This window comes from Panthera uncia, assembly GCF_023721935.1.
Source record: "Panthera uncia isolate 11264 chromosome C1 unlocalized genomic scaffold, Puncia_PCG_1.0 HiC_scaffold_3, whole genome shotgun sequence".
Lineage (NCBI taxonomy): Eukaryota > Metazoa > Chordata > Mammalia > Carnivora > Felidae > Panthera > Panthera uncia.
Window position 1 is genome coordinate 93,060,699 of NW_026057584.1, and position 21,674 is coordinate 93,082,372.

Genomic DNA, 21,674 nt, shown 5'->3' on the forward strand with positions numbered 1-21,674 from the left:
CCAGCTTCTGCTTTCTGTCTCTCTCAAAAATAAATAAACTGAAAAAAATGAGATGGATTGACAGATATATGATTAAACAAACAGTACAAAATGTTAGTAACTGCTAAAATGAGTTCTCTATCAAACTTTATGTATGTTTGGAAAATTTCAGCAGATCTCTAAAAGCAACCCAGATACTAGAAGACAAATTTAAGTACAAGGTTAAAATGATTTTGAATTTAGCATTCTAAAACATCATTCAGGTATGATGGCAGAATAAAGACTTCAGGCATGTAAAGTCTGAAAAGGTTTACTTCTCAAGCAAACTTTTTAAGGAAAATACCTCAGGCTATTATCTAGCAAAATGAGTATTTTAAAAACCAATAAAGAGGAAGGATCCATAGAATCCAGCAAACAGTTGATTCAACCTTGGAGGGCAGAAGGGAAGTCCCAGGATGAGGGCAGGACACAAAAATCAAAGAGAAAATCTCTGAGGTACAGAAGTATCCATGATGGGAATGCAAGCTGGTACAGCCACTCTGGACAACAGTATGGAGGTTCCTCAAAAAACTAAAAATAGAACTACCTTACAACCCAGCAATTGCACTACTAGGCATTTATCCAAGGGATACAGGTGTGCTGTTTCGAAGGGACACATGCACCCCCATGTTTATAGCAGCACTATCAACAATAGCTAAAGACTCATAAATATGGACAACAAACTGAGGGTTTACTGGAGGGGTTCTGGGAGGGGGGGATGGGCTAAATGGGTAAGGGGCACTAAGGAATCTACTCCTGAAATCACTGTTGCACTATATGCTAATTTGGATGTAAATTTAAAAAAATAAAAAATTAAATAAAAAAAAAAAAAAAAAAAGAAAGAAGTATCCATGAAATAGAGACTGAATAACTTTGAGGGTATGGTGATGGTACACTATTGCTTGCCAATCAGAAAAAAAGGCTGTTAGAAACTCCAGAATTAAAAAGTTACAGAAAACCCATGCTTCCAACGTGTAACAAAACAATTTGACATGATATTGATAAATTGATGGAAGCATGAAAAAGAATCCATTTGACATTTGGTGCTAAGAACATTCTAGCTCGAGAGACTCATGAATCCTGATAATAAGACAGCAGATAAGGGAATGATAATCAACTACTGATCCACTGTACTGTTTGATTTTTATATGTAATGCACTGTTTTAAAAAAGCTTTTAAAAGTGCAAACTTTCCAAAAAGTTCATTTTAGAAATGTAGTAAGTTTTACACTGGTTCAGTTTTCATCTCAGTCAAAAAGAAAAGTTTACCATCTGTTGATGTATTGAATAAATATTTTTGATTTCAAAAGACACACAAGGTGGCAAAATTATCCAAATTAAAAAAATAAACAACCTGAGCACATTTCTGAAATCAGCTTATCAAAATGATCTAAAAATAGCTTTTAAAACTATCCTTCAAGACATTTCTTTCCTATGATTGTACCACCTTATAAAAGATAAAAACCTAAAACCACAAAGATACCATTATGGTCTAGCTGCCTGGTTCTGTGACAAGATCTAATTTGCTTTGAGGATTAGATCGAGTTTCTCACCAGCAATAATATGGAATACAACCTGGTAAGCCTAAGGTGGTGCTAAACAGCCAGGGGGAGTAAAATTGGGAGACACATACCTACTGAGGGCATCTATAGGGTTACTCTTCCTATCCCTTTTCCCTCTTTTTAGGACAACTGGGCCAAGCAAGTGGGTTTTAGGCCTGGGCAGGTAAAGTCTCCCATCCCTACCCATACCTTATTTTCTACTCTCTGGGGGCAAGGAGGGAGAAGGAGAGCCTATAGATGACACTGATATTGATGTACATTTATGATAACATTTCAATTATGCTCTCCTCCTCCAACTGGATCTTCTCTCCTTTGACTATACCCTCCTCTACATCAAATACTATATACGTATATACACATATACACACATACATACACATATATATACACAAACATAAACATACACAGGTATACAGATATGTACATACCTATATATATTCACATTTGTAGCCATATACCTGAAAACCCGGAAAAAAAGAAATAAGAGACAAGAAGTCCCTTAGGAATGTACTCCTGTCACCAGAGTAGTTCAAGCAAAGGCTAAATGACTTTTGCTTGATTGCTGTCCTGTCAGATCCTTATAATAGCTGGCTGGAAAGGCCCAAGCCAGGTATCTCCCCTTGTCCTCATTTCAACTCACTGGAAGAAGAAATGAAAAGTAGATAACTTTAGGACAAGCTGCCACTGGACTGATCCTTGAGAACTACTGCGGTTGGACCAGAAATTCTCACATTCCAACACAAAGATTTACCTACCACTCTATATAAATGCATCTTTTGGTTTAGTATTGAAAAAACAAGAAATCCTTTTGGTTTAGCATTAAAAAGACAAGTGAAGATTAAAGATTTAGGTTTAGACTTTGCTAATGTCCTTTAAAATCCAGTACATTTGGAATTAACAGGCTCTACAGTGGAAATGATTCATTTGGCTAAAAATATGCATAGCCGACAGTCCCAGAGCCACACCTCAAAGTGTTCCTAATGTACTTACTCCTTTAAATGCTGTCTTCGGGAGGACACTGAACATCAGTAAACAAGTATAATTTCCATTTCCATCTCCTCCATTTCATGGCCTTTGTACTTTGTTCCTTCTACCCAGAATGTTCTTCACTCATATATCTCATGGCTTGTTCTCTTACTTCATTCAAGTGTTTGCATTTTCAAATGTCAAGAGGTCTTCCCTGATCACCCTGTCTCAAATAGACTGTATACCTCATTCTGTCAATCTTTAAGCTCTCAACCTTTTGTATTCATTACAATAATTTCTGTATTTCTATCTGACATTATATTTTATATATATTCCATTTCTTTGTCTCACCCATAAGAAAATGAGATCCAGGAGGGCAAAGGCATTCTCTGTTTTACAAAACCAATACAAAGTAAGTTTTCAATAAATACTTGCTGAATGAGTGAATTCACACTTTTCATTATTTTGTATAGTAATAATTGTATCACTTTAGCTTTGCATACAAATGCCAAGTTAAAGTTACTACTGTAATGACATAGAGTTCTAGTGGCAAGAATTATTTTTTTTAGAACTTTATACATGACTTGGTCCAGTATTTATAGAATCATTAAAAAATTGGAGTCATTTATGATTTAATTTTATTAATTTTAACAGGGGGGAAAATGCTAAAGGAACCATTCTCTAATTTAAGGCAGAGTTTTTTTTTTGTTTCCTTCATTCTTCAACATTAATAGCAGGATGAGTAAGATGACAAATGATCTAAAGGAGGCATCAATTTTACTTCATTTCTTCCACCCCCCCCCTTTTTTTTTTAAAAGATTTCATTTCTCAGTAACCTTTAAACCCAACGTGGGGCTTGAACTCACAACCCCGAGATCAAGAGTCCCACACTCCACCAACTGAGCCACGCAGGCCCCCTCTTACTCCCTCATTTCTGATAAATTCTTTTACCTTCTTTGTTGACCCTTCTTCCATTCCCTTCTTCACTATCATGATTTGTAGCTATAAGGGCTGATAATAAAAGACTAAATGAATAAAACTCAACTCTTAAGTAAACACCACCACAATAAACCAAGTTTACATGAAGGTTACCATGCTGTGATATGTAAACTTTTTGGGGGGGGGGGGTGGAAATTAGCTAATCCCATACAATAGAGAAGGGTTGACAAGTCTAAATTAAAGACAAGAATCAGTTCTTTGGTGGTTTCTATATACCCCAAACTTCACAGGCACGATCTTGTTTCCTCCTTTCAAAGTATAGTGTCATTACCTCCATTTTACAGATGAAGAAACCTACTGAGAGGCTAAATTACTTGCTCAAAATCACATCAACTGTTCAGTGGCGACTTGTGATTTTTAACCAAGTCTTTGAGTTTCCAAACATTTATTTCTTCCCACTGGACAAGCTGTTTTCACAATGTGGTCCAAGGACCACTGTGGATCAAGATCCTGTCAAAGGGTCCATGAGGTCCCTCACTTTTCTTCTATCTGTGTGTGGCCAAATTATCTTCTTAGATTTCAGCCAAAATCACATGTCCAATGAGAGTGAATACTAAAGTAGATATAACAACCCAACTTCTCCTGATAAGCCAAACATTAAGAAGATTTGTAAAACTGTAAAACAATCCCATTCTTCTTGCTATTTTTTTATTTTGAAATTTTATTTTTCATAAAAGTGATTATTTATATTAACATGCAATGAGTTTATTATTCTTTTTAAGTGAATCACTACACGTTAAAGATATTTTCATTTAGTACTGTTAAAATGGTAATATTCTCCAAATTGCCCAATTGACCTGTTTGACATAATTCATATCAAAAATCCAAGCTGACTTCTCTGCAGAAATTGGCAAGCTGATCTTAAACTACATATGAAAACAGATAAATAGCTAAAATAATATTGAAAAACAGCAAAGTTGGAGGCAAACCCTAATTTCAAAAAAAAAAAAAAAGTCCTAATTTCAAAACTTGTTACAAAGTTTCATAATCAAACAGTGTAGCCAGTGGTACCACTGGCCTAGTGATAGACACAAAATCAATGTGGTAGAATTTAGAATTGAGAAATAACCTTGCACATTTATAGTCAAGAAAGGAGCCAAGACAATTTAACTGGGAAAGAACAGTGTTTTCAACAAATGGTGTGGAGATAAAAATGATATCCACAGATAAAATGAATTTGAACCCCCTATCTCACACCATAACCAAAAAATAACTCCAAATGGATCAAGGTCATCATCCATATCACAAAAAGTGTATCCTCCCCAAGTTGGTGGTCTACACTTTTACTTCTGACCTCCTCACACTGCTTTAAAACATTTAGTACTTTTGCATTAAAACATTTAGTACTTTTGCATTAAAAAGTGGAGGGTCATACAGTAACTAGTGTTACTTAACAAGCACTTACATCACTTTCTTCCCCCAAGTGATTCCTCATTTGCTGGTTCTATATATCTTTACAAGATAAATTCTTTTATTTTGTCTTACAGATATTCAATATGCTTAAAATGTAAGTATCTGGTTAAATAATGAATATATAGCCTCTTGACAAAATCCTTTTAGCAACTGGAAATGAACAATATAGATAACTGTCAGATTCTTTAATTTCTATGAAGACTTGGAAAGTGAAAGGGCAGCAAGCCTTTATAAAAGGGTGATGAAGAAAGAATTGGCATTTAGGGAAAACAAGGCAAATATAATGAAAACGGAAACTGCATCTTGGAGATATTTGACTATCAGTATTTCTATTGTGCTCTAATGCATGTGAACATGACTTAGTAAAACTAACACATGTATGAATGTATGAATGGCATTTTGCAGAGGGTATTTGCTTAAAAATATACTTTTTTCAATATTATACAGGAACATATACATAAAGAATGGGTTTTTTTTGTCCTTGACTTTGTATTTTTTAAATAATAGTACATTCACAGGGAGTTGCAAAAAATAGTACAGAAAGCTCCCATGTACTCTTCAGTTTCCCTCGATGATAATGTTATATAAGTACAGTTCAACATCAAAACCAGAGATAGATATTGATATACAACCTTACTCAGATTTTGCCAGTTTTGCATGCACTCATTTGTTCTGTGTTTCTATGCAATTTTATCACATGTAGATTTAGGTAACCACCATACAATCAACATACAGAACTGTTCCATTACTTCAAAGATTCTTCATGCTACCCCTTTATAATCACACCATTCTGCTCCCTCAAACCCCATCTCTTAATGCCTGGCAACCACTAATCTGTGCTCCATCTCTATAATCTGCCATTTTGAGTATGTAAATGGGACCACATGGTTGCTCTATTTTAAAACTTTTATTCATGGGGTGCCTGGGTGGCTTTGTCATTTGAACATCGGACTTTGGCTTAGGTCATGATCTCATATTTGGGGAGTTTGAGACCCACGTTGGGTTCACCGATGTCAATGCAGAGCCCGCTTCTGATCCTCTCTGTCCCTGTCTCTCTCTGCTCCTCCCCTGTCTGTGCTCTCTCTCCAAAATAAATAAAATTAATTATTAAAAACATTTTTTTTTCACTTGGTGTAATTACTTTAAGATCCACCTAGGTTGCTTTATCAATGTTTCTTTCTTTTTACTGCTGCGTAGTATTCTATGGTATGCACGTAGCAGTTTGTTTAACCATTCACTCAATGAAGAGCATCTGGGTTGGTTCCAGTAAAAAGATACTAACGTATTTTTAAACACAGCAATTCTGTAATAAGCAATTTCCCCAAAAGCACCTTAAAAATGAGGGCCTTTTGTTCATTTAAGTCATTGCTTTGCAAACATTTACAGTTTTTTCCCCATATTAAACCTTTTTTTTTTTTTAAACGTTTATTTATTATTGAGACAGAGCATGAGCAGGGGAGGGGCAGAGAGAGGAGGAGACACAGAATCCGAAGCTCGGTCCAGGCAATGAGCTGTCAGCACAGAGCCCGATGTGGGGCTTGAACTCACAAACTGCGAGATCATGACCTGAGTTGAAGTTGGACGCCCAACCGACTGAGCCACCCAGGCGCCCCAAACCTTTTTTTTTTTTTAAATTAAATTCCATAGCTTCTCTATTAAGAAACAAAGCATCAAGGTAAATCTACAGTTAAACCTCTAACTCAGACTATAAGGTGGTATCTTATACCAGTTATGGAATTTCTTTCATGCAGAAAACCTGTTAGTGAAGCTAATTATACAACTAGCCCACAAAATTAATTTTTATCTGTCATTGATCAAACTAAAGCTGGGAGAAGTCAATTTATAGTACTTTAAACTCTAAGGCAAGGCAATATCAAATTATCGCCTTTCAAGAAGAAAGGTCAAGAATAAAAACAAATAGCAGCGCCTGAGTGGCTCAGTCAGTCAAGTGTTCAACTCTTGGTTTCGGTTCAGGTCATGATTTCACGGTTTGTGAGATGAAGCCCCTCCAGGGCTCCAGGCCGACAGGGAGGAGCCTGCTTGGGTTTCTCTCCCCCTCTCCCTGCCCCTCCCCCACTCATGCTCCCTTGTATGAGTGTGCATGCTCTCTCTCTCTCAAAATAAACTTAAAAAAAAAAAAAGAATAAAAACAAATGTAATGTAATTTATTTTGCATACTTAATTTCTTTTGTAGAGAAAGTACTTTCAGGGAGCTGTAGATGAAAACACTAGTCAAGTAGGGTATAAAAACAATCATTTAAACATAAGCTTTAATACTTATGAAATAAGGCACAAAAACTTCATGATTTGCTTAGAGAAGTGAGCTTACAAAAGAAATCTTTAAGAAGGCAAACAAACAGAAAAGTTCATAAAGTACAGGCTTTCAAAACTCATTGGAATAAAAAATTAATAGGCATGTGTAGAGACTAAGATGGTAAGTATAGGCAAAATATTCAAGGATAAAATCTGGGAAAAAAACAAACTGTTGGAAAATAAGGTAAAGAACTAGCTTTCAGTTAGGATTGAATAACTCATCTCTTATTTCAACCATCACCCAACAACTAATTGAATTGAATTATGCTTCCATTCTTACATCTTATCAGGTATAAACAAATTTGCTTAATTATATAACATATACTTATTTGGGAAGCAAAGTTAACTTAATAAAATTTTGTTTGATTTTATGATTTGATTCTTTGCACGTCTGTATTACTAGTAAACATGAGATTTCACAAGGATTAAATGCAAGATTATTTTACTTTGGAAAAAATGACTATTATACTGGGAAAAACTGACATGCTCCTTTATCTATCCCAGTTTAGTTCAGTTACAAATAATAACTTATCATCATTGTATACGTGTGTGAATACAAAGACAGAGTACTGATTCTGTGGTTTGGAACTACAATAGTCATTTGAAAAGTTCATTGCCTTTTGTAACCACACCTTTTAGACACAGGAACTGTCAGAGTATTTGCAATAGATCATCAAGTGTTAACAGTGAAATTTTCTGATTCAAATAGCAATGATACATTACAAACTCATCAACTCATTATTGTAACATTTTCAAGAATGGAGAAAATAAAAGTATTATCAACTCTCAGCGCTTCTCTATTTCTGAAGAATTAAAACTTAACATTAACTCAAATGGGTATAATTGGGTATTCTAAAGTGCCAGTACCAGAAAATCTTTTATTACTTGGCAAGGCATGGAAGTGCATTTCTTCTGCACAATTTAAGAAAAAGTTTTTTCAATTTTGTAAAATATTCTGCTGCTGTCATATAAGACTCCCCAAAGGAGCATCCAATCATACTGTGTTCGTTCACTATTCAGCATAAGGTATGGCTGGCTGCCTTGAACCCTGACCAGGCATTAGTGTCCGAAGACTTCATAATACAACTTTTCATGCTAAACTCAAATCTGTCTACAGGTACAAACTGCAAAGACACTAGTATGTATGAAGACCAACACATTTTCAAAAGTGCCTAAAAAGCTAAAGAACAATGTGTCTGGTATATTATTTCACAGAAAAGAAAAACCCAAGTATGGATAAATATTGAGAATTAAAAACAACAACAAAACTGTAGTACGCCTGTGGCTGAATGAATTCAAATGACTTAATCTTAACTCCGCAAGAGTTGCTTGTCAGCAGCCTGACAGCACACTGAATATGGATATCAGGTATATAAACCAGACCTTGAAACATGTATCAACTAACTAAAATTTAAAAGATACTAGGAGAATTTATCACTACAACAATTTACCACATACTTTCTCCCCAAAATAATTCACTTGAAATATATTCCACAAACATGTGGATTTTAATGCATAAGTAAAAACCTTCTATAAAATAAACAACTCTTCGGTATCTGGCAACCAATTTCCCACATACCTTTTAATTTAAAAATGGCTAGCTGCAAACTTTACCAATTTAAGCCCCTACATAAATGAAAACTCCCATAGTGCTCCTCTGCCTCACAGAGCAAGTTTTCAGGCTGCAACATCTTGTGCGTGTAAATAACAAACTCATTCTTTTAAGCATGAAAATATGTTAATATTTAATAATACATACTATGTGTTAAACACAATCAATGGTAGGGCCTTTATATACTCATCTCTAATCCTGGCAACTCCAAGAGTTAAGTGCTATCATCCCAATTATATAGACAAGGAGATTGAACTGAAACTCACAAAAGGATCCCACAGCTAATCAGAGAATGCACAAGCCTCCTATATTTTCATCAGTTCTTTCTGTACATGAAGTATATGAAACCCGAAAGCACCAATTCTATCATTTATCAATTAACCAACAAGTTTTAGAAAAGACTAAGTTAAGCAATGGGTACTTTGTGGGGGAACGGAGGGAACTTACCTTTCAGGGTTACGTGTTCTCATATATATATATATATATATATATATATATATATATATATTTTTTTTTTTTTTTAGCATATCCTGAATCTATGGATCTATGTAATTCTGTATGCAAGCGATTTAGTTATGGAACAGGTAAGATCATTAAGCCAGTAGGGTGTCCCTAGACCCCAAAGAAATGGTCTGTCAAAACTCTGATTATTCTTCAGAACCAAGTTTACTCTGGTAACAAGGTGAGCCTCAGAAGTGTGCCTAAAATGTTATCCTTGACACAGGCAGGTCTGCTACAAATTACAGAATCCATTATTTAAGGACATATTCACCCAAGCAAAAAACAACAACAACAACAACAAAAAAAAACCACCCAACAACAACAAAAAAGGTGTGAAAAGATGAGCACCTAATCAGTATGTGAGGAAGAAACATTTGCTCTCAAAAATAGCCCAATATACCAAATTTTATTACAATGTGTTCAATTACTCGTTACACTGGTATTCAACCATATTAAATATTACATAGATCTTACTCTTTCCAATATCACAAACAGGTTAGCTTCCAGTTAGACTTTAACCACCTTTTCATTACTCAAAAGTTTTTGTTATCAATGACATCTAAGCCAAAAGCAAATGGTTTCTTCAGAATTACAACTAGGTAAACTAAAACCATGGAGGTTTAAATCTACATGCACATATTTCCTGGAAAATCTTACCAGAAAAATCATCTGCCGTTTACTAAGACTACTTGAGCAAGCACCTCTTCACCTTTTACTTAACTTTCTTGCTATCCCAGGACAATTACACACAGGACAAGACAGTCTCAACAATTTGTTCCCACATAAAAGCAAGCTCAAAAAGCAGAGGCACTCTCCTCTGCACCTAGTAACAAAAAAAGAGAACAAAAAACTTCAAAAACACAGGTTTGAGCCTTAGGCTCAACCATAATGTGGGTAAATCCGACCCCCGGGGTCCGTGGCACTGACAGTCATTCAACTTTCTTTTCAATATTCCCATTGTGCTTTTTCTGGTACCACAGGCAAGATGTGCCTACATTTTCACCAACTGGTCGGAACGCCTGATTTTCTTTCTAAAAATTCTCCCAGTGCGAGGCCGGGGGCCGAGGCGTGGTGTGGGCCGGGGAGCCGGAGGCACCGGCGCCAGTCACCCGAGAGAGCAGAACCACGCACGGCACCCGCTCCTGGCAGGCCTGTTGTGGCTGGTTCCTGAGTCCCTGGGGCTGCAAGGGCAGCAAGCAGCAGCCATGGCAGGGACTCAGGAACCTTTCCCCTGCCTCCTCCGCTAGGCCTCGAGGGGTTTGCTTTTCACATGGCCCCAGGGTGGGGGCGGTGGGCACAAGGTAGTGGATGCAGCTGCAGCCGCAGCGGCGGGCCAGGCGAGCCGAGCTCCCTCGGAACCCGACCTCCCGGCGGGCTGGCAGCAGCAGCACCTCGGCGGGGCCCTGGCTGGAAAAGCGATGGCTCGGCGGGGAAGGCCACCTTCTCACACACATCTCTCCCCTGCCTGCCTCCTTCTCCGTTAGCGCTACCGGTTGGCGGGCGGGGGAGGGGAGCGAGGCGCGTTATTCCCGGGGAGCTGGAGGGGGGAGGGGAGGGCATCTCTTACCCGCGTTACTGAGGAGGAGGAGGAGGAGGAGGAGGAGGCGGTTGGAGCGCGGCGCGGCGGGGCGACGGCGGGGCTGGGTGGGTGCAAGTAAGAGTCTTACGAAAGGGAATTAACCCCATCACCAGCCCGGACACCGGCTCCAGCGGCAGCCGCGGCTGGCAGAATCCCGCCCCTTCCCACCACGCACTAGCCCCGCCTCTTCGTTCTCTTTGAGGAGCAGCCGACAAATCATAGGTTATACATCCTCCGAGTGACATGAGGATCATCCAATCAGGCCTGAAAAAACTGCCTTCTCTCCACCCCTTTATCTCCTCCCGGGCCGCGGGAGAGCCGTGCCAAGTCTTCCTCCGCCCTCAAGGGAAAAAGAACCAATCAGTGGTAAGTAACCGCCCTTGAAGGACGCAAAGGATAACCAATGGTAAAACTAAGAGGACAGCCATTTTGCCCACTTGTAAAAAAAGCCACCTTTTCCCACGAGTTGGGAGCCTGAGGTGGAGGAGTTCTGGGAGTTTTACTGACCTGAAGATATTGGAAGGACAACCGTATTTCTTCAAGGAATATTTATAGAGCTTTGTAGGAATAAATAAACATTATCATCCTCCATGTGGGGGGAAGTGAGGAAAGCTGTTTAAGGGCTTGGCTCTTCCCTTTAGCGGTAACGGGTTTTAAGTTGAACACCTGGTTTCTCCAGCTTCAGTGGGAGAAGGCGGGGTTACTGCTGTGTTCGGTCTGCAGGCGACTACACTTCCCAATGCGCTTTGCCCCCACCTCTGTCCTCTCCTACTTTTACTTCTCCTGGGGCCTGACGGGAATTGTAGTTCCTGGGAGGTACGAATGGCATCTTGTTGGCCAATGAGAGGGAATAAAATGTAAAAAGATTTGGAGTTTGGGGCGGGGAACCAGTTTCAAGTCTGTGGCGAATCCTTTTCGCCACCCTAACAGAAGAGGGAAGGCAGAAAACGGTAGTCGGAGAAGAGTTTTCTCAGAATGCCGTAGGGCTTTTAGATTCCTAGTATTTGAACTTTCTTACTTTCAGTTTGGCCCTTTGAAGTCACTTCCGCTTTGGGGCGGACGCGAGCCAAACCTGTGGCGGGAGTTGGAGATTCTGCAGCGAATACACCAGGTGTGGCTTTCGGAGTGGCGTGGCGGGCAAGTCGGTAGTTTTTTGCTAGGGAGATAGGAAGTTGAACGACATGTAATTGTATTTTAAGAAAGAGTGGGTAATATGGGATGGCGGTAGTTCCGAGGTTCATAATGCCATAATGCTCCCCTAATCTTCAATCCCAGAGTCCCAATTTGCTTATCTTTTGATTGCTTACTATTAGATTGCACACATGTGTTTGTGGAGGGTGCCTCTAAGGTTTTTAGCCGCTTTGCATGCATGAAGCATGGCTTCAGGTCTTCCTTTTGACTGAAGACGGGCTCAGAAGTTCTGAGCTAACAACTCCCACTTTTACAAACACACTTCTAAACGCTGGTTGGAAGGAGATAAACTACAGAAGGGCACAGGATTGATACTCAAAAATGGTCCATTACATTCTTTTTTTTTTTTTTTTTTTTTTTTTTGAGTTAAGCATCAGTGTTGTGGGTCCAACAGCATGATCTCTTGTTTTTTTGGTTGAGTTTTTAATCTTAATTTGAGTTAACACGCAGTATTACTTTCAGGTGCATAATATAGAGCTCTTGTTTTTTAATGCAGTTGAGATTTTCAGTATAGGCTTCTATAGATGCTTAGTTTCGTTTTTTTGTTTTGTGATGAGTTTTTCCAGTATAAATCAAGTTAAGAACTAGTAATTATGGCCATTTTATTGGGTGTTTCCTCAGCCAGGAATGATATTAAGTGCTTTAAGTTTTTCCTGCAGGTATTGTTATATGACGTTTATATTTGAAGAAATTGGTGTTGAATGACATTCTTTAAGACTTTAAGGCCTTGATCAGTTAACTTTGGAGCTGAGATTTGTATCCAAGTCTGTCTCATTCCTGATCTCTTAATCACTAATCCTGTTTCTCAAGTATTTATTGATTCCCCGAGATGTGCTATAGACACATAGGGGGTGAGAAATGTAGAATTCCATTCTAGAATTTTGAAACCATTGGTGGCAATCACTTATTTTTTTTCAAGTATCCTTTGTTAAGTACGTAATATGTGCTCATTGTATTTAAAAAGACAGGCAAATATTGAAAAGAAGGTCATCTGTGATACTATTATCCAGAGATACCACCGTAAAATTTTGGTGACTATCTTTACATATCTCTCTATTGTAAGTACAGACATTTGCTTGCATGTTCTCATACTACCTTGCTTTCTTGTAAACTTTTTTTTTTTAGTTCAACAATAGGCTGTGGATGACTAGATATATATTAATATTATCATTTTTTATTGCTATCTAGTATTAAATTGTGTGTCTCTAACATAACCAAGTCCTACCTGATGGATATTTACATTATTTTTTATTAACTTTGATTGTGGTAAAAAACCTAAAACTTACCACCTGAACTGTTTTTTAAGTAGTGTTAAGTATATGCACCTTGTTATTTAATAGATACCTGGAACTTTTTCATCTTGCAAAACTGAAACTGTACTTTTTGTACCAACAACTCCCTTTTCCTCCTCCCACAGCCCTTGGCACTCACCATTCTACTTTGTTTCTAAGCATTTGGCTACTTTAGATACCTCTTAAAAGTGAAATCACACAGTATTTGTCCTTTGCCTTATTTGACTTATACATCGCGTCCTCAAGGTTCATCCATGTTGTAGCATAGGACAGGATTTCCTTTTTCGTGGTCGAATAATATTCCCATATGTATGTATATACTGCATTTTGTTTATCCATTCATCTGCCAATAAACATTTAGGTTGCTTCTGCCTTTTGACATGGGTGTGCACATATCTCTTCAAGATACTGTTTTCATTTCTTTTGGATATATGCCCAGAAGTGGGATTGCTGGGTCAATTATTAACTTTTAAAAGGAATCCTGTTGTGAGCAACATCTTTATATGCTTGCCTGATTATCCTGTAAATCTAACTTTTTAGAAGTAGGTTATTTAGCCACAAATACTCGGTAATTCCTAAATTGCTCTTCAGAAATGTGCCCATTCTCTTTCTTACTGTGTTTGAAAACACCCAGTTGCCATCTTGTTGTCTATCCCATCTGATTTCAAAAAGTGGTTCTTCATTGCTTTGTTTGTAATTGAATTCAGTTGATATTGAGCATCTTTTATTGTCCATTGTTTAATCTCATGAATAGCCTGTTGTTATCATAGTCTCTTAATAGTTTTTTTGTTTGGGGGCGCCTGGGTGGCTCAGTCGGTTAAGCATCCGACTTCAGCTCAGGTCATGATCTCGCAGTCCGTGAGTTCGAGCCCTGAGTCAGGCTCTGTGCTGACAGCTCAGAGCCTGGAACCTGTTTCAGATTCTGTGTCTCCCTCTCTCTCTGACCCTCCCCCGTTCATGCTGTCTCTCCCTGTCTCAAAAATAAATAAACGTTAAAAAAAATTTTTTTTTAATTAAAAAAAAAAGTTTTTTTGTTTGTTTGTTTTGAGAGAGAGAGAGAGTACCCGTGAGCAGGGGAGAGGGCAGAGAGAGAGAGAATATTCCAGTCAAATGCTCTACCTGAGAGAGAGAATATTCCAAGCAGGCTCCATGCTGTCAGTGCAGAGCCCGACGTGGGGCTTGAACCTACGAACCCTGAGATTGTGACCTGAACTGAAACCAAGAGTTGGACATTTAACCAATTGAGCCACCCAGGCACCCTTAGTCTCTTAATTTTAAAGAAATTACTACTTAGGTTTTTAACTCTTTGTCATCTATTTTGCAAACCCTTGACTCCCATTTTTAGATTTGTCTTTTTAACTTCTAATGCTGTTTTTCCATGACATAGTTTTAATTATTTTACTCTTGAAAAATATCTTTTTTCCATTATACTTTCTAGTTTGTGATGCATAGGAAAGCATTTGTGATGCTTAGAAATTAGATAATAAAAAAATAATATGTATACATAATTTTAAATTTGTTCTTACATTTAATTTTACAATTTATATATACTTGATTTTGTTTGGACCCTGTTCTTTTTCATTGTTCTGTCTTTGACCTGTACCATACCCATTATCTTAATTTCTGTAACTTTATAATATGTTTTGTTATCAAGTAGGTAAAGTGTGCTTCCATTCTTCTTTAGATATTTTCTTGCTATTCTCACATTTTCTGTTTTTTTTAATGTTTATTTATTTTGAGAGAGAGAGAGAGAGAGAGAGAGAGAGAGAGAGAGAACCCAAGCAGGCTCTGTGCTGTCAGCATAGAGCCTGACGTGGGGCTTGAACTTAAAACCTGTGAGAGCATGACCTGAGACGAAATCAAGAGTCAGTTGCTTAGCTGACTGAACCACCCAGGCGCCCCCTGTTTATTTTTTTTTTTGAGATAGATTTTGGTATCATTTTGTCAAATTTAAAGTCCATCTCTGCAATTTTATGTTTGAGTAAAATACATGTGTGACATTCATATAGATACTGACTGCTACTTAAACACAAATATTTCATTTTATATTAATACAGAAATTTTTATAGATACAGTTAAGGCTTAATGGGGCTCTCGGTGCTTTGTCAGAACATGTTTTTATTACGGATTTGGGTATAAAAGCTAACAGTTTAAAAGCATGTCCAATTTTTAAAAAATATATAATTAAGCTTATTTATTTTGAGAGAGACAAGTGGGGGAGGGGCAGAGAGAGAGGGAGACAGTATCTGAAGCAGACTCTGCACTGACAGCAGAGAGCCTGGTGTGGGGCTGGAACTCATGAACTATGAGATCATGACCTGAGCTGAAGTCAAATGTTTTACTGACTGTGCCACCCAGGTGCCCCTATAATCACTTTTTTTTTTTTAAGAGGCTTGCACTTTATAGGTGGTTTCCAGTAGAATCTGATGACTTCTGTATGGTAATTACAACATCCCACTGTACCTCATAGCCTTTTCCAAGTCCTTCGAATTCAACATGTGCCCTAAACCTGTTCTTCTCATTGTCCTCTCATTTGTTTATTTGGTCAAGAAATATCTATTGAACATCTGATAAGAGAAGTGCTGGTTAATAGTCCAGAGGATGGGCTCCAGGCTCCCTTGGTTTGATTCTGGGTTTGGCCAGGTACTTGTTGGATGACCTTGTGCAGATTAGTTGACAATCTGTGCCTTAATTTTTTTTTTTTTAATCTATACAATTGAGATAATACAATACCTACACCACAGATTATTGTGAGGTTTAAATGACTTAATAAATGTAAAGTATATAAAATAGTGCCTGGCTTATAGTAAATATGTGTTAGTTTTATAAATATTGTTGTTTATTGACCTGGCTGATACTAGAGTGCTGAAGTAAAATGATAAATAAGACAGTTTATAGTTCTTGACTTTATGAAGGCATTTCAGTAAGAGGGAAAGACAAAATTCAAGTAAAGAGATAAAAAGAGTTGCTAATTATAGCAAGTGCTTTAAGGAAACCAACTGGTATTAAGGAAAATTTGGGAGAGTCCATTTGGGAACTAGTGCAGTATTCCAGGGGAGCAGTGATAGTTTGGGATGGCATTGCAACTGGAAAGAATTGGATGCATTTGAGATATGCCTTAGGAATAATTAATTATAAATGGATTTAATTTGGTGGCTAAAGGAGAGGGAGAAATCAAGAGTGAACCCAAGTTGCTGATTTAACTTGCACGGTTGTACTACTACTGAGAGATTAGGTAGGGAACACACAAGTTTGGTGGAGAAATAAGACTTTGGTTTTGGACAGTTAGGTTAGAAATGTCTATCAGATGTCCAAAATGTCAGGTAAGTAATTAAATACAGGAGTCTGAAGCCAAGAAATTATAAATTTTATTACCTGGGCTATTTGTGATAGGCTTCTAAAGGTTTTCCCTTCCCCCACATCTAGTCTTCCAAATTTGACAAGGTAATCTTTGTAAACTAATTGCCTGATTAAACTCTAGGAAAGGCCCTCAGTTTCTTACAGAATAAAATCCAGACTTTTTTTAGCATGGCATTTGAGAACCTCCCTGATCTGGCCTGTTATTATTTCTTTGCCACTTTTCCCAATCATCTTATTTTTTTTTTTATTTTTTATTTTTTTAACGTTTATTTATTTTTGAGACACAGAGAGACAGAGCATGAACGGGGGAGGGTCAGAGAGAGGGAGACACAGAATCTGAAACAGGCTCCAGGCTCTGAGCTGTCAGCACAGAGCCCGACACGGGGCTCGAACTCACGGACCGTGAGATCATGACCTGAGCCGAAGTCGGCCGCTTAACCAACTGAGCCACCCAGGTGCCCCCCAATCATCTTATTTTTTAGCTACACTGTATGTAGCTAAATTGCTGTAGTTCTTGGAACCATTTCCACTGATAATTTTTGTCTAGGATGAATTTTTGAAATTTAGTTACCTACTTTAACTGAATTTGATATTAAATTGAACAGAAGGTTTGATTGATTCTCTGTATGAGGCAGAATTTTCCCTATGTAGGCATCCTTTCTATCTTAGAACTTTCTCAGGTGTTCTAATACCCTAATATCCTAACAGGGAGCCCTAATCTGTATTCATTAAACAACTCCCCTCTAATCTTAATCACTCTGCAAACTATGTCCCCAGTTTCCCTACTGTGACTTGAATTTGGCTTACTGTCTTTCTTCTTTGAGTGACTTCTATCTTTATTTATTTATTTATTTATTTATTTAATGGTTTAAAATTTTTTAATGTTTATTTATTTTTGAGAGAGAGAGACAGGTCTTGAGCAGGGGAAGGGGCAGATAGAGGGAGACACAGAATCTGAAGTAGGCTCCAGGCTCAGCTGTCAGCTCAGAACCTGATGCAGGGCTCGAACCCACGAACCACGAGATCATTACCTGAGCTGAAGTCGGAGGCTTAACTGACTGAGCCACCCATGTACCACAGGGTGACTTCTATGTTTAAATCTATAGCCCAACTGATACAACATGCTAGTTTCTAGTTCCTGGAATGCTGTGTCTTCTGTGAATTTTATTTCCACACTAGTTCAGCCATGCACTCCTACAGACCCACTTTATACTTTCTCATCTCTAGGAACTACTGACTGAGCCACCCAGGCGCCCCTAAAATTCCTTCTTTCAAAAACATGTAACACTTCTTGAATTTGCATGTCATCCTTGTGCAGATGCAGAGGCCATGCTAATCTCTGTATCATTCCAATTTTAGTATATGTGCTGCTGAAGCTAGCATGAAAGTTGAAATTTTACATAAGGTAGGCAAGTCAAGTTTACATTGAAAAATTGACATTTCAGAAAAGACCCTTGAAGGAATCAAGAAAAGTAGCCATGTATGTAATTGATGGAGAGTGGTATAAGCAGATGGACCAGCTAGTGCAGAGTCCAAAGCAGAAACATGTAAAGATATCACTGTGACAGAGAAGAGAAAGTAAGGTGGAATTGTAATAGGAGTAGGAGCATATCGTAGAAGGGCTATTTCTGCATTAATAGAACTTTTATCTGAGTAAAACTGGGAACCACTGAGCAATTCTGAGGAATGTTATGATCAGACTTAATTTTTCAAAGTATCTTACTGACTGCTACATTGTGAGGAGAATGTAGGGGAGGAGGTGGAAGTTGGGATATCAGATTCTTGCAGGAATTCAGGCTAGAAATAAAGTGGCTCAGATCACGTGAGCAGATTTGGAGGTGGTAGGAAATGAATGGTGGGATTCTGGGTATATTTTGAATCTAACAGGGGTTGTTGATGGATTGATTGGATATGCAGGATGAGACACTGAGAGGAGTCAAGTAATTGGTATGAACAAATGGAAAGATTGGATGGGGAAGATGGAGGATGGAATAGGGTTTGAGAAAAAGATCTAGAGTTCAGCTTTAGTTGTGTTAAGTTTGAGATACCCATTAGACTTGCTATGTAGAGATGTTTGGTTAGGTAACAGGAGTCTGAAGTTCAGGAGAGGTCTGATCTCCGTGTATAAATGTGGGAGTCAGGGACACCCGGGTGGCTCAGTTCGTTCAACTTCTGACTTCAACTCAGATCATGATCTTGAAGTTCGGGAGTTACAGCCCCGGATCCTGCTCTGCTGACAGCCTTGAGCCTGCTTCAGATTTTGTTTCCCTCTCTCTCTCTGCCCCTCCCCCGCTTGCACTCTGTCTCTCTCTGTCTCTCTCTCCAAAATAAATAAACATTAAAAAATATATGTATAAATGTGGGAGTCATTGGAATAGAGGTAATATTTAAAACTGATATACTAATGGTATCTCTAAACGATAGAGCAAGCATTACTAAGAAATGAGCCCTGGTACTTTCAAACCTTATATGGGCAGGGAAATGAGAAAGAACCAGTATGATTTAGGCTGAGCAAGAGTGAAAACTGAGATAAGATAGAAACCATGAGGTGTGGTATTCTAGAGTCTAAGTGAAAAACATGATTTAATGAGGAGGGAATGATTTATGGATAGGTCCAGTAAGATGAAGTCTGAGAATTCCTACCTGCTCTCTTCCTTTTGTTTCCAAATCAGGGCCTTTGGGTGTGTTTCTTGTGTGGTTATTGTGTATTCTTTATGTTTCAGCTTTGATGTATGTATCTTTTAGAAAGCCTTCCAAACCTCCTGAGTTTTTGTTACATGCTCCCTTAACACCTCGTACTTTCCCTATAGTACTTCAAAACTACAGCTATTTATTACTGTGTATCCAGAACCTTGTGCAGTGTCTGCTCCATGTAAACATCCAAATATATTTTTGTTGAATGCATGAAGGAATGAAATTCAGGAATAAAATTTATTAGATGATTACTTATTTTTTAACTGTAATTGTTTTGACAGTTTAAAATATATATTTTCACTGTGGTTTAGTTCTGAAGCTGAGGAAGTACATTCCTGTGTTGAAAAGAAAGCAACGACCCAGATACATTTTACCTCTGTCACAAGCTACATGATCTTGGAGTTTTATCTTTATGGACCTCATTATCCAAAACTTTGAGATCCATTGGTATGTGTTAAGCCAGAGTGTTTCCCCCATTTTTTAAAGTTAAACTTTGTATTTTGAAATTATTGTAAATTTGTTTACTGTTGTGAGAAATAATGCAAAAAGATCCTGCATACGCTTACTCAGCTTTCCTCAATGGTAACAGCTTACAAAATGACAGTATGTATCACAACCAGGCTATTGCCATATGAAGAAAAAGAACAATTGCATCCCACAGGGATACCTCATGTTGCCTTATAGCATCCATCACTTTCCACCTTCACCCCTGGCAACTACTAATCTGTTCTCTATTTTTATAATTTTGACGTTGCAGTAATGTTATAGAAATGGAATCAACAACTGTGTAACCTTTGAAGTTTGGCTTTTTTTTTTTTTTTTTTTTTTTACCTCAGCATAATTCTCTGGAGATTCATCCAGATTGTTGTGTATATATCAGTTGCGCCTCTTTATTGCTGAGTAGTGTTCCGTGATTTGGATGTACCACAGTTTGACCATTCACCCACTGAAGTATGTCTGAGTTCTTATTAGTTTTTGGCTGTTGTGAATAAAACTGTAAATATTCATGAATAGTGTTTTTTTTAATTTTTTAATTTTTTTTAGACAGAAGTTTTGATTTCTCTAGGATAAATGCCCAGGAGTACCATTGCTGAGTCAGATGGCAGTTGGATATTTAGTTATTTAAGAAATTGTCAAAATGTTTTTCCCAGTGATTGTATACCCCATCTTCCTAAAAGCATACATCAAGATAGGATTTGGAGTTCTTTTTGGTTTATTTGTTTGGTTTCTGGTTGTGTTTTATTTATTTATTTTTAATGTTTATTTATTTTGAGAGAGAGAGAGAGAGAGAAAGACAATCCTAAGCAGACTCTGGACCATCATTGTAGAGCCCAACACGTGGCTCGATCTCATGAACCATAAGAACATGACCTGGGCCAAAATCGGGAATTGGACACTTAACCGACTGAGCCACCCAAAATCCCCATGATTTTTTAATGTGTGTAAATTCTTTGGATGAAGATTTACTTCTGTTTAGGCTTTGTAGCCATACAAGCTTGCATTTGAATCCTGGCTTTCTTATCCAATGTCATAGTTTCCTCATTAGCGAAGAAGAATATAGTACTTGTCATATAGTTCTCAGGATTAAATTAGCCAGTATATGTTCAAGTTCTTGACACAAAGAAGACACTATTATATGATAGGCATCCCCAAAAAACATCAGTTCATCCCCCACCTTTGGAACTAATAACTGGGCCTGTTTTTGCTGATGTTTGTGTTGTTTCAGTGAACTGTCATATCATCTCAAAAGAGTTTATATTATAATCAGTTCCAATCTATTAACAGGGTTATCACTTCTTTGTTTTATGTGTTGTTTCATTTTACTAAAAAATCTCTTACAGTTTTTCTGCTCACAGGTCTTACACTTATTTTTATTAGATTCGTTTCTAAAATGTGTAGTTTTTGATACTCTTGAGAATGGTATCAGTTTAAAATTTTATTTTCTTTTTGCCTGTGTAGAGGAAAATGACTGTGTATATTGATTATGTATTCATCAACCTTACTAAATTTGCTTACAACTCTACCAATTATGTATAAATTATTTTAATTCTATGCACATAATCCTGCTCTGTCATCTGTTAGATTTTTATTTTTTATTTAATATATATTTTTAATGTTTTTTATTTTTGAGAGAGAGAGAGAGAGAGAGACAGAGTGCAAGTGGGGGAGGGGCAG

The 21,674-nt window shown here is 37.6% G+C and overlaps 2 protein-coding genes and 1 non-coding gene across 15 annotated transcripts in view; 1 reads left to right on the top strand and 2 right to left on the bottom strand.

The window, feature by feature from the left end:
- Nucleotides 1–11,792, bottom strand: part of R3HDM1 (R3H domain containing 1) — a 205,344-nt gene extending 193,552 nt beyond the window's left edge. For 5 of the 13 annotated variants that reach the window (XM_049615701.1, XM_049615702.1, XM_049615704.1 and 2 more), the window contains exon 1: nt 10,951–11,138. The gene's annotated coding sequence lies outside the window, so the exon portion shown is untranslated. Of the gene's footprint in view, nt 1–10,950; nt 11,141–11,469 lie in introns of those variants that run through there. The other 8 variants (XM_049615695.1, XM_049615694.1, XM_049615696.1 and 5 more) reach the window with 5 other exon arrangements.
- A 43-nt stretch (nt 11,793–11,835) lies between these two features.
- ZRANB3 (zinc finger RANBP2-type containing 3) overlaps nt 11,836–21,674 on the top strand; it is a 308,913-nt gene continuing 299,074 nt past the window's right edge. Inside the window, exon 1 of the mRNA XM_049615712.1 lies at nt 11,836–12,073. The gene's annotated coding sequence lies outside the window, so the exon portion shown is untranslated. The remainder of the gene's footprint in view (nt 12,074–21,674) is intronic.
- LOC125911970 (U6 spliceosomal RNA) lies at nt 18,079–18,188 on the bottom strand. The gene has a single exon (XR_007454548.1). It is a non-coding gene; the product is annotated as a U6 spliceosomal RNA (small nuclear RNA).